We start from the raw sequence: 12,948 nt of genomic DNA, 5'->3' as shown, positions 1-12,948 counted from the left end.
CCTGACCCAAACCTGTCTATATGAATGACCCGAAAAAGACCGGACTCGAACCCGAGATATGAATTGACCTGACTAACCTGACCCATAAGTGACCCAAACCCGACTCGAACTCAACCCAAATGTAGTTACGACCCAATATAACCCGACCCTATCAGAGTTGATCCAAACCCGACCATCTGAGCTGACTCAAATCCGACCGACTAAGCCGACTGACCCCATTGCCACTCGTACGTACTTATAACCCTCTTTCAATGTCTTGTATAAGAGACCAATTTTGAGGGGTTGTTTTCCTAAAGTAACTAAATAAAATAAAAGTGATGAGTTATTGCTGAACTCGTAAGACTTTGAAGCTACCATTATTGCTTTGCACACAACTACACTACTACCGAGTAGTCAGTAGTCAGTAGTATATATATTATTAAGTCACATTCTAATAATTAGCTTAGGCTTTCGGGTATCTATTTAAGAAACCATTACAATTCATTCAACTCTAGTGTGCCATAATTAATCTCAAAATTGTCATAAACTCTTGGATACTTATACATTATATTTAGTTAAAGACTTTCAGCCCTTTTCATTCATACTCGCGCATAAAAAATGAAGAAATCACGTAAATAGTGACGATCATATATTGAAAGTTTTTAATTTTTTGTTTTACTAATTCAACATTTAGAAAGTTCTAATTCATATTTTATACGCTTATTTCATAGATTGACTTTCTCTCAACATTAAGCATTTTCCCGGCTGTTTACCCTCCTTGCTCTCACTATACCGCCGAGATTTAGTAACTAGCACAAAATTTCATAAAAAAATCCTCTTATACATAACAACCATATAATCCTTTTTTCTTGATTTTTGTATTAAAATCAAAAGTAAATGAATTACCGAGACGGAACTAGTAATTAGTTATGTACATCATTTATTCGTCATTATGTATAGATATACTTCTAATAATAAGTACATAAAAGATACAAAGTGAGGTGAGATTGATGGAATACAAGGGCAACCACCAAACGTAACCAATAAGGGCACAAATCCATGCAATCATGCATGATAGAGCGACACCACCAAGTATTATGTTTATATGTCAAACCTCAAAGTCTCAAACATGTGAAAACAGATATCTTGAAAGGTAAGCTGCCTATTAATCAAATCCTTACCAATAATTATTATTTTTGAATCGTATTTCATTGTCACTTACGTTGCAGGCTCCAACGTGACTCATTTCATCTTTGGTTGGCTGTTCCTCTTGATAATCAACGATTTTAAAATGCTGTCTGGTTGACCAGGTCAAAGCATAAAAAATGAATTAGGATATTCCGTCAATTCTAGAAATCTTCATTATTTTTGCAATTGCAAAATAAAGGAATCAATTTAGTTGCTTGCTTCGTTTTTGTATGGGACATAAGAAGTGATTCCATAAATGAATCTTCATTCTACAAGACTACGAGTATGAATTAGAACTTTATATGGAGTTATATTTCATGTTTAATTGAAAAAGTACATTACACACTAAATAAACCGTCATAGTGTGAAATATTTGATTGTAAAAATCTGGAGGGAGTATATATTGTGTTTGTACCATATACCTACCCTTCAAATATGGACAATTTTCTTAGACATCGATCTAATGCTTTTAAATTAGTCATTTTAAATTTTTTGTTCAATTAATAAGACCGTCTTACATAATAATAACTAATCTTCTAATTACTGATAAACAGAGTTCATTTTTATGTTCTTTCTTTCACAAAGCACATATAATGTATTCTCCTATGATCATCTTATTGCAATCATTTCACCGTAAAGGCTTAAAAGATAAACACATCTATGTTTTTGGCCATTATAAGCAAACATACAATTTAGTGACAACAAAATTATAGTTTGTTAAATTTTAATTTTAACCCTTAATAATAGAAACTCTTAAGAACTCTCTTTCACAATAGTTAAGTGACTCAAAAGATTTTGGGTTGATTCCCAAGTTTCAAGGATGATTTCTATTTCACAAATTCTCATTTGTGACGGATATATCCGTCGCAAGCTTGCGACGAGTCAAATATTACCCATTTGGGTAGATAAGACAAAAACAGAATGCCTAGGGAGTAACAATATGTTTTGTCTTATCTATCCACATTGGTTGTATTGACCACGCAGTTCTTGTGATGGATATGCCCGTCACAAGGGAGACTTGTTGTTTCTATTTAAAATCATAAGATCACCTTACCTTATACTAATCTTTCAATGTGGGACAATTCTACTATTTATACGTAGTATATTCACAACACCTTCATTATTTTTCAATGTAGGACAAATAACATACTAAGAAATACACCATCTTTTTCACACCTAGCTCGACATCCAACCCGAATCTCGAAATACGGATAATTGCTACTCATTATATCTAATAGTAGTTATATTTAATAATATGAGCAAATACAATACGTTAATATTCGTACGTTCAACATCCAATCCGATTAATAATGAGCAAATACTACCAAACTAATCTTATCTAGAGTGTAAAGTTTTCCGCACGTATATTGGTAACATTTGTACAATTTTATCTTATTGATAACAAACTAATCTTATCTAAAGTCCAAAGTTTTTCTTACGTATAAAATTGTAAAAAGATTTCTTACAAATATTAAGTAGTTTTTAAGGGTTGGACTCTCTAGATGAAAAAAATGTTAAAACTTGAAAAATTAACAATATGTAACGTTACTTTTAAAGTCTCTTATATAATAAGTATACTATCGATGTATGTTCGTTATTTAAAAATTCACTTAAAAATAAATAACTTATTGCTAAACTACTAAACTTGAGTAGAAAAGGAGATGATATAACTATATATAAATATATAATTGTGAAACCACCAAAATCAAAAGTATAATACAAATAAATTTCACTATTGTGGAGGTAATAGTACAAACTCTTATAAGAGGTATCTAAGATACTCCTCCAATTCACAATAAACCTCCCTATTTCCTTTTTCGGTTATTCACAATAACCTCCCTATTTCCTTTTTGGTAAGTGTTTGTGTGGTCCAAATTTAATTGTATGGTGGGTAGTGTATTTGTGTGGTCCAAATTTAATTATATGGTGGGGTAGTGTGTTTCCTTAATTTTTGTGCCAAAATGAAATGGGAGGTTTATTGTGAATTGGAGGGAGTAATACTTAAGACACTCCAAAGATTTTGGGTTGATATTTAAGCTCCAAGGATGACTCATATTTATAATCATAGGATTACCCCACATTATGTTAATTTTTTGATGTGGGACAATTCTACATTTTATATTAATAGGATCAACACACCTTATGTTAATCTTTCGATGCGGGACAATTCTACTATTTATAATAGGATGACCCCACCTTTTCTACTATTTATACGTAGTATGTAATTCACCACATCTACACTATTTTTCAATGTGTGACATATAACATACTAAGAAGTACATCATCATTTTTTCACCTAATTCGACATCCAACTCGATTTAATAACGATTTGTTCTTTGGAGCCAGGCCTCCTAATCCCCCTTAATTAATGTATGAACTCTGTTTGTAACTCTTTTAATTTAAGTACCTATTTAAACAAAAAAAGATTGAAGACAGATAATTCCATCTCAAATAAAAATTCGTGATAGTAAAATACAAATAAATTTGGTATTAAGACTACATAAGCCGTTATGGCCTATGTGTCTTTTAGGAAAATATTTTTGTAGTATTTTATTATGAGTGTGTTAGCGCTTCTATAGCTAAGATGTTAGCTGAACTATGAGCTCTTTGCTATACTTGGATTTCTTCAACTGTTGTCTACTTAATTGCTTGACTAATATCCAGTAAGTTGTTCTCATTGTAATGAAATCAAACCTAACTCATTTTTATATTCTCATTGTAACACCCTCATTTATTCAGGAGCCTTTAGCTAGACATTCCCAAATAAATAGGACTGTTACCATCTCGGTTTCCCGAGGTAGTGTATAACAAAGTACAACAAATCAAAGTACTTTAATTTAAAACTTTAGTGAATACATGTTTATTACAATTTAACTAACTAAAACTTAGAATAAAATAATTACAACTCGCAGCGGAAATAAATAAAGTGATATAACTACATTTGTGATCTAGACTCCTGCAGGTCCGAAAGCTCACACGCCCAAGCTCCCCATATCCAGCTAACTCAAAACCTGCTATTTAAATCTGCTCCCCATTTAACCGGAAATATTAAATGGTTCACCACAGGATGCCATCAATTAAAGCAGGCATCAATTTTATTTTGACACAGAAGCAAACACGTCAACCAATGGTTGAGTAGGAATAAAACTAAACAATGAGTAATATAAAGCTATTTGCTTTAACAATGTTACATAAACAAGCTCCACAATCATCATCCGTCCACCCCTACCATGGTACATAACTTTCAATCACACATCCACTTCTAGACACGCAATCATACTTCTCTTCTAGACACACAATCATACTCTACTTCTAGACACACGGTCATACTCCACTTCTAGACACACAACATACTCCCGGACACACAATCCACTGGACACATAGTCCCGCCTCGGACACACATCTGATACTGACACACACCCACTATAACAATAATAGAATCCAAAGAAGACAATAATAATCCACAACATATAAATACTCATAAGAATAATAATTAAGCTACACCCAATCCATTTAATTCAATATGCCAAGCAAGGAATAAGACCATAAGAGTAACATTTGATTGAGTAGTTTCCTACCTGGCAAGCAAGCACTCCAATTACGCAATCCAAATAAATAAAGCAAATCCAATTCGATTATAATTCTTCACAATTTCCGTCACCTATATAATAATAACAATTACAACAATTATAATTACTAACTTTATTTATTTATTCCTTTTATTTAATTATTCAAATTAATTATTTATTATAATTATTAAAGGTTTATGATAACAAAAACCCGATTTAACTACGAACCCGATTCACCCGAGCTAATTAAATAATTAAAACCCGTCACAAAAACAAACACATACCACCCTAACACGGTTTATAAACCGTGACCAACACCCCTCTTAAAATCCACCAAACCCGACACCACAAGCCACCACACCACCACCCAAGCCCGATACCAAAGACTGCGGACACCCGACCCCGACAACCACCAAACTCCAGCTCCACCACCACCAGCAACCCAAACACGCACGTCCTAATCCCCACGCCACCACCAACACCCACCTGACACCCCTATAAAACACGCCCATAACCACCGTCTAGCGCCACCTTCACCGCCACCTACAACCACCAATCAACTCCCCTATCCTCCATCGACAAGAACCACCCAAAAACCTCCTAACCCAGACCACCAACAACCTCCAAAATCCCCCCGAAAACCGCCTGCCCAGAACAACACCTCCTCCCCTGTTTTCCGTCACCAACAAGACAAACCACCATCCCTGACCACCCCAACACCACCAATACGACCGCCCCCTGCCGACAATACCAACCACCCAAACCCCAGGTCAAGCCGTATCAAATTAGTGGGTCAAATAATCGTCCCAATCACCCACAACCAACCCGTATAACCCCTCCTGACCAGCCACCTTTAGCCGCCCTAAACACCACCCTAGCAAGGTCCACGTCGGTCAAATAAGGTCAGGTTAGAATCTCGGCAGTCCAATGTTGCTCTAGGTCCAAATCTCGAGTCCTACGGTGCTTTATATAAGTCATACTATCGATCAAAAGATGCTTGCATGAAAAGATTATAAATCGATTTAAGATGAATAATTACCTCGAGTTGATCAATTGTTTTATGTTAATTCCTTCTTCTTCCGTCTCCTAAGGCTCCTTCTTTTAATTTATGAATTATTTCTCAGATTTAAGGTGGTATTTATAGTGTAAGATTCAGAGAATACGAGGCCAATTAGGAAACCATGTAACTTTCCTTATTCTAATTAGTAGTAGGAATTGTCATTATAATTATATCATTATTATTTATCATATACTATTAATCCTAACATAACTATGATTTCCTCATATAATACTTACTAATTTATTATTGCCATAACTTTATTATTATTATTATTATTATTATTATTATTATTATTATTATTATTATTATTATTATTATAATTACCTTTATATATTATTATTAATTCCCGATATAAATCCCGATTACACTAATACTAATTTAATAACTTCGGCCCATATAATAATACCACACAGTCCAACACTCGATTACCAACTAAGCCCAAAGCACAAATACTAGCCAAACCCAATTCCCGACTTGAACTATTAATTTATTATTTAATTAACGTCTCACTTGTATTTATTATTAGAAATGTCATTTAATTACTCATTAAATTACATAAATTATCTTTATAAATTATTATTAAAAATACGGAGTATTACGAGTCTTCCCCCTTAAAATGAACTTCGTCCGGTTCGACCACAACTACCACCACATCACTTATAAACATCCTTATAACTAAGCATCATTCAACACCATCATCCATTTACTATTATCATCTATACCAATTGCATCACAAGGTATCACAACAACAATTCATAATATTCGTAGTATCACATTTAATAACGATTTGTTCTTTGGAGCCATGCCTCCTAATCCCCCTTAATTAATGTATGAACTCTGTTTGTAACTCTTTTAATTTAAGTACCTATTTAAACAAAAAAAGATTGAAGACAGATAATTCCATCTCAAATAAAAATTCGTGATAATAAAATACAAATAAATTTGGTATTAAGACTACATAAGCCGTCATGGCCTATGTGTCTTTTAGGAAAATATTTTTGTAGTATTTTATTATGAGTGTGTTAAGCGCTCCTATAGCTAAGATGTTAGCTGAACTATGAGCTTTTTGCTATACTTGGATTTCTTCAATTGTTGTCTACTTAATTGCTTGACTAATATCCAGTAAGTTGTTCTCATTGTAATGAAATCAAACCTAACTCATTTTTATATTCTCATTCTCATTAAATTGAATAATTAAAACATTGTAAATATTATAACTCATTTTATTATAGGAAATATTATTATAGTAATTAAAATATTCTCCACATTATTTTTTATATCATATTGAGAAGTTAATGATACAAACTTTTAAGAACTCTCTAAAACAATACTTGAGAGACTCAAAAGATTTTGGCTTGATAAATAAATTTCAAAGATGCCTTCTATTTATAATCATAGGATCACCCCACCTTATACTAATCTTTCAATGTGGGGCAATTTTATTATTTATATATGTTCAATGTGGAACATATAAAATACTAAAAAGTATATCACCTTTAATATGTGCAAATAATATGAAATCTATACTCTAATGATAACATTTTTTTTTACCACGAATCTAATTATACTATTTTCATAATTTTTTTAACGATACTTTTTTCTTCACTAGTTGTTCCTCCGCGCGCGATGCGCGCGGAGTTCCAAGGTCCATGTCCATCTCCTTTCAAACATTCAAGCTTGTGTATAGTTCAAAGAAGATTGTTGTATAATATTTTCTTAAACAATAATTGTCTTGAGAATAATCTGTAAGGTAATATAGAGTTCACACTTATATATATAGATAACTAAGTCACTTTGGAATTTGGAATATTTAAGAGGACTCGTAAGATGTGCATAGAGAGGGACATAGACCTCTTAATGGCTGCAGTCTGCGACTATAATAAACATAAATGCATAACGCGAATAGAGGCTCGAGGGAATAATTTCTTTACAATTGTCCCTCTAAGTAACACGAATGTCTTACTCGACATTAAGCGTAACACAGGATTCCTTGAGGATTTCAAAGCCAACAACAATCACAGAAAAGCAAGTATTCAGTAAGTCGATAGAACTTGTTGTCGTCGTTGTTGTTTATAATGGTTTATCGTGGAAATTTGTTAAATGGGGTTGTATGTTGTTGAAACAATGTCTTAAAAAATTTTATGCAAGCTATCCATCTATACCTAATAAACTTACCCTCTTTATTTCATTCATTAGGCGCCATTTTAAGTCTCGAAAGAGTGGTAATCATTCGGTCATTTTAAATGATAATGTAGCACAATGGATTCATTTAAAGTGATAATCGGTTACATTTTTTTATTGATTCTAAAGTTTCATTAGGATGAAGTAGTCATGTTGACCATTAAATGTTTATTTGTATATAAATGAGATAAATGAAAATAAGAAATTTGACCTTTAAGAGTTGTACATGTCAAGGATAAACAGTTCAGTTAAAGACGCCTATAAAATGGGTTACCCAACTAAACAAAAAAAGAGAAAAAAAAAGCCCCAACTCTTCATCTTGTCCGCGCTTCATTCATCTTTGGATCTTTTACTACCTATAGGCTATAGCCTCTAGGTCTTTCATTTCTACATCACCATTCATCCGTATTTGCAGCTTCTCTACCGAAACATAACCTGGACATCAGTTATACAACTAATCATATCAACATTATTCTATACTCACATTTTAGCAAGTGTCCTAGATATTTTGACATAACTCACAAGTAGCTAGCACAACGGATCCATTATAAGATTGACCATACATTATGTAAAAAATATCAATCTTATCTTCCTAAAAATCAATTGGAACCTCAAATCACACTTGAAAATGAGCCATTAATTACCTGTAACCCCGTTCGTTATCGTACCATGAGACAAGCTTAATAAAGTTGTCATTCAAGGCAATACCAGCCTTCTCATCAAATTGCTTGATCCGTATAGTTCATGGAGAAAAGAACAATCAAAACTGGCTAATCGACTCAAAAATGACAACAGAGAGGGTTAAATTTCTGAAATGAAGTTAGGGAATCATATTATTGCTATACCTGCTCTCACCAACAAAGTCGGTGGAGACCACGACATCCTCAGTGTAGCGCAAAATCCCTTCATCTTGCCCTCTTACTCTTCCCTGTCAATCGCCATAGCATTAAGATTTTACATTATTTTCAAGCAGTGAGATGAAATCATAATAACAAGCTTATAGTAACCAACAGCCATGTACACATTATTGCCGTATTGGTCATGGTGACTTACTTGATGGCAGCTTTTACTTGTTCGTAGATTGCAAGTTTCTCAATTATGGCGTTGAAGTCAGCAACTGAAACATCAACAGTAGGAACACAGAAAGCAATACTGGTCAGCTTTCCATTCAAAGCTGGCAACACCTTCCCCACAACCTACAGATTTGAAGCAAAAGAGAAATTAGTAAAGTATATATACTCATGAACACGGATTAACTTCCATAGTGTGACGTCAGAATCTTCTTGGTGTAACATGAGATACTGACATTATGTCCCCCCGCAACCACCAGGCTAGAAGTAAGGCTTAGAATCTACTAATGTTCAAGACAAACTTTCACTGCAATCAAATCAGTAAGGATCTAGTATTAAAGCTTCGGTCAAGTTTTGTAGCTAGAGAATACAGAAAGAATCTGCTTCTCCAATCAGCTATGGACAAATCTATGAAATGAAGACAGAAGATAACAATCAAACAAGTATATGTTTCAAGTAAATCATTTGCAGGAATTATGTGAGCGGATTTTTATTAAGCAGAAATGCAGAATATGTTCTTAAAATTCATTTTCAACTTTAATAGCCTCATCTGTCTATGCATATGTTCCCATGAACAACAGGATAACCAATCATAAATTTAATATACATCACTTTTCCTCAAGACCTTCTAGCGGATTATTAGGAGATGGATCCTTGTTCAGGGATTTGCGATTTTTTAAACCTGTCACAGCCGAGCGAGTAACAGAAGCCTGTCAAAGTAATCAAAAGTCGTTCAGATGAGCTTGTATATAACCGTAAGCATGCAATAAAAAAAGGAAAATATATGAGAGATTTGATTCTTATACAAAGAAAATAGCCATCAAAAGGATTCAAGTGCCCAAAACCCTGTCAAAGTTCAACCTTTAAACGCAGTTCCCATTAGACAAAAACAATGCTCCTTGTGTAATCCTTTTTATGGATACCTCTTAAATATCTTATTAACACTCAAATTCTTAAATATACTCAAATAAATTTATGGGTTTTTCTATGATATACCCTTATGTTTTTCCATTTTCTATCATATACCCCTCATTTCTGAAAAATCTCTCCTGTACCCCTAACTTAGTTAGTTATTATAAACCGTGACCTTAGTGTAATGCTTCCGTCAAATACTCAGTTAACTGCCCATGTGGACTGATGACATGGCTCCAGGTAGATTATGATGTGGCTGAGAAATTTAATTGAATTATTTGACCCTATACATCAACCCGTAAATCATATACTCTCAACACTCATAAACCAAAAGTCTATTCCTCTTCCTCTGTTAAACAACCTCACTCACTACTTCCTTTTCCCTAAAAAAAAATTAAGCCCCAAATCAACTGCTACTACTCCGTCCGTCTCTCACCTCTAAATTTCATGGTATGTACACCATTTACCTCTATAATCTTATCGATTGCTTTTTAAATTTTTGATTTTTGAAATTCATTGTTGTTGGATGATCATGGATTTTTATAATACACTCCCACTGTTAATGTTTGTAGTCTTAAATATGGCAAGTTTTTTAACTTTTGGTTGGATTTAGTATGATAATCAATTGATTTGCATGATAGCACAAATGTGGGTGCGTGGATGTTAGGATAGATGACTAAGTTTTTACAGTAGTTAGTGCGTAAGACGGTTGCACACATGAGACGGTTCCATTTCCATTGTGTAAAAAGATCACCCATTTATTAGCAATAAATGAACAATCTTTTTACAAAAGTGGACCGTCTTACGATGTGAAACCGTCTTACATTATAATTTGGGAAGTTTTAACTTGTCAGTGTGATTGTTTGGATGTGCGTATCACTCATTTTGAACAAAATTTGTATTAGCTCTTGGAAATTTAGACAATTAGACCAACCCACATACGTCAGCTTTGGCCCCCCTTTGCTTACACCAAGATTCCATTTTAGTGTCTAAACCTTCACTTATCGTGTTTATGCAGAATGGAGAATATCGTGTTTAAATTGCATTACAGGAGTGCAAATTTAGATGTTCGGATAGAGGACACGGATAAGTGTTTATTAATTGATGTGATCAATGATCTCTATGAGGAGGCAGCGAAGTGTGCGTTTATCTTGCCTGAGCACCCTTCATCAAGCTATGTTTACCAAATGAATTCTGTTCTTTTAAAGGATGACAAAGGTCTAATGGAGATGTTTAGTACGTTTGGTGAGAAGAAAATTATTGATATTTGGATGGGCACTGATGTAAGCCGTTCTAATGTCTTACTATTGTCAAGACAATTAAAGGCAAACATTCAAATGTGAACAAAGAAGGCATATCATCCATTGTGGCAGATAATCCTGATCCTATATCTCCTATTCAAAGGCATAAGTTACAAATTAGAAGGGGTTATAAACATGCTCCTAATTCTCCTACTGAATCAGCTAAGAATATTGATGTGTCCCCAATAAGAGCTTTCCTTGACTCACATTTACCTAGCATAAATGATGAAGTTAATCACGAAAGATGAAGTTAATCACGAAAAGTAATTCCAGAAATCACCAAAACTCGAGTAAGAAATGATCCAAATCAGAAATATCAATGATTAGTTGCTGCAAAAATTCAGAATGAAAAGCAATACCAGAAATTACCAAACTCGACTAAGATTGTTTGCTTTTCATTCTGAATTTTTGTGATAAGGGTGAGAGACAGTTCTCAGAAATATCCGGTTAGTCATAAAAGAGAATAACAAAGAAGGTGTGTCTGGTCTGGTGTAGCTAATGTTAACATAATCCATCGAATTAACCTCAAAGATTGAAACTTTCAATCACAAAGGCATAGAAAAACAAGTATGAAGACATAAAAACCAGCTTAAAGTCTTAAACAACATAACCAAGTGAATTAAGCTAAAAAATTGGAACTTGGGCGATAATTAAGCTCAAAGATTGAAACTTTGAATTACGAAGGCATAAAAAACCAAGTCCCAATCCACAAAAACCAATTTAAAAAACATAATCAAGCAAATTAAGCTCAAAGATTGAAACTGTAAACATAAATGGTAGTACCTATATCAAGAGATGTTGGCATAGAGCATATTTCAATCAGAAGACATAGAACATCCACATCAATCAGAAGACATAGAACATCCACATCAATTAAGCTCAAAGAAAATCATTGTATTGATTTCTGGTAAAAAATCGCTGTAATGAAAAGCAATATGCTCATCATCAAGACGACAAAAATTCTAAATAAAAAGCAATTCCAGTAAATTCAGAATGAAGATCAGAAATTACAGTGATTAATTATAGAATACTTGGGGAAAGTTGAAATAAGAGGGGGGGAACTTACTTGTGATGATTACCCAACACAAATGATCAATTAAAACCAACAAAAACACGAATTAATCGAAATAAAAGTCGATTTTTCGCGAACCCTAATCCCGCAAAGAACTTCAAATTACTTGAAAATTGTAGAGATAAATAAGGGGGAAAGTTGTAATTGATAATAAGCAAAGTATTTGTGTAATTAATTTGGTAAATTTGGGGGGAGAAATAGGGATTTGGGTTTGAGAATGGGAATATGTCGAGGGAATTGGGGGTTTGTAAAAATAACAAATGAACAAAAGTGAAGGGGGAAGGTACTCCCACAGCCTATTTGAAGTTAGTACCCACATCGAACGATTAATTATAGAATACCTGAGGAATCACCAATCCTAGCAATCTTCATCATCAAAAATCCGACCATCGATTCAGATTGAATTAAAGAATGAGGATGAGATATAGATAAGATAAGAACTTTAGAGAATTAGGATGAGATAAGGATAAGAAATGAGTGGTGAAGAAACAGAGAGAGAGAAGGAGGAGGAGCAGAGTGATGAAGAAATGAAGAAGTTTGGAGAAGAGCGCTGTAGCAATACTGTGCCTCACATGTCATGCACGGAAACTACTGCTCCAGTTTAGACATTTAGAAG

At 33.7% G+C, this 12,948-nt stretch overlaps 1 long non-coding RNA gene across 1 annotated transcript; it reads right to left on the bottom strand.

Annotated features, from left to right (window-relative positions):
* Nucleotides 1-7,965: 7,965 nt before the first annotated feature.
* LOC141657317 (uncharacterized) lies at nucleotides 7,966-11,903 on the bottom strand. The gene is made up of 5 exons (XR_012548707.1): nucleotides 11,396-11,903; nucleotides 9,660-9,757; nucleotides 9,031-9,173; nucleotides 8,823-8,905; nucleotides 7,966-8,412 (listed from the first exon to the last, which is right to left on the bottom strand). It is a non-coding gene; the product is annotated as an uncharacterized LOC141657317 (long non-coding RNA).
* Between the last annotated feature and the right edge of the window lie 1,045 nt (nucleotides 11,904-12,948).

Source organism: Silene latifolia, chromosome 5 (genome assembly GCF_048544455.1).
Source record: "Silene latifolia isolate original U9 population chromosome 5, ASM4854445v1, whole genome shotgun sequence".
In the NCBI taxonomy this organism is placed as follows: domain Eukaryota; kingdom Viridiplantae; phylum Streptophyta; class Magnoliopsida; order Caryophyllales; family Caryophyllaceae; genus Silene; species Silene latifolia.
Note: the sequence above shows the minus strand (reverse complement) of the source record. Positions and strands in the feature narration are given on the sequence as shown.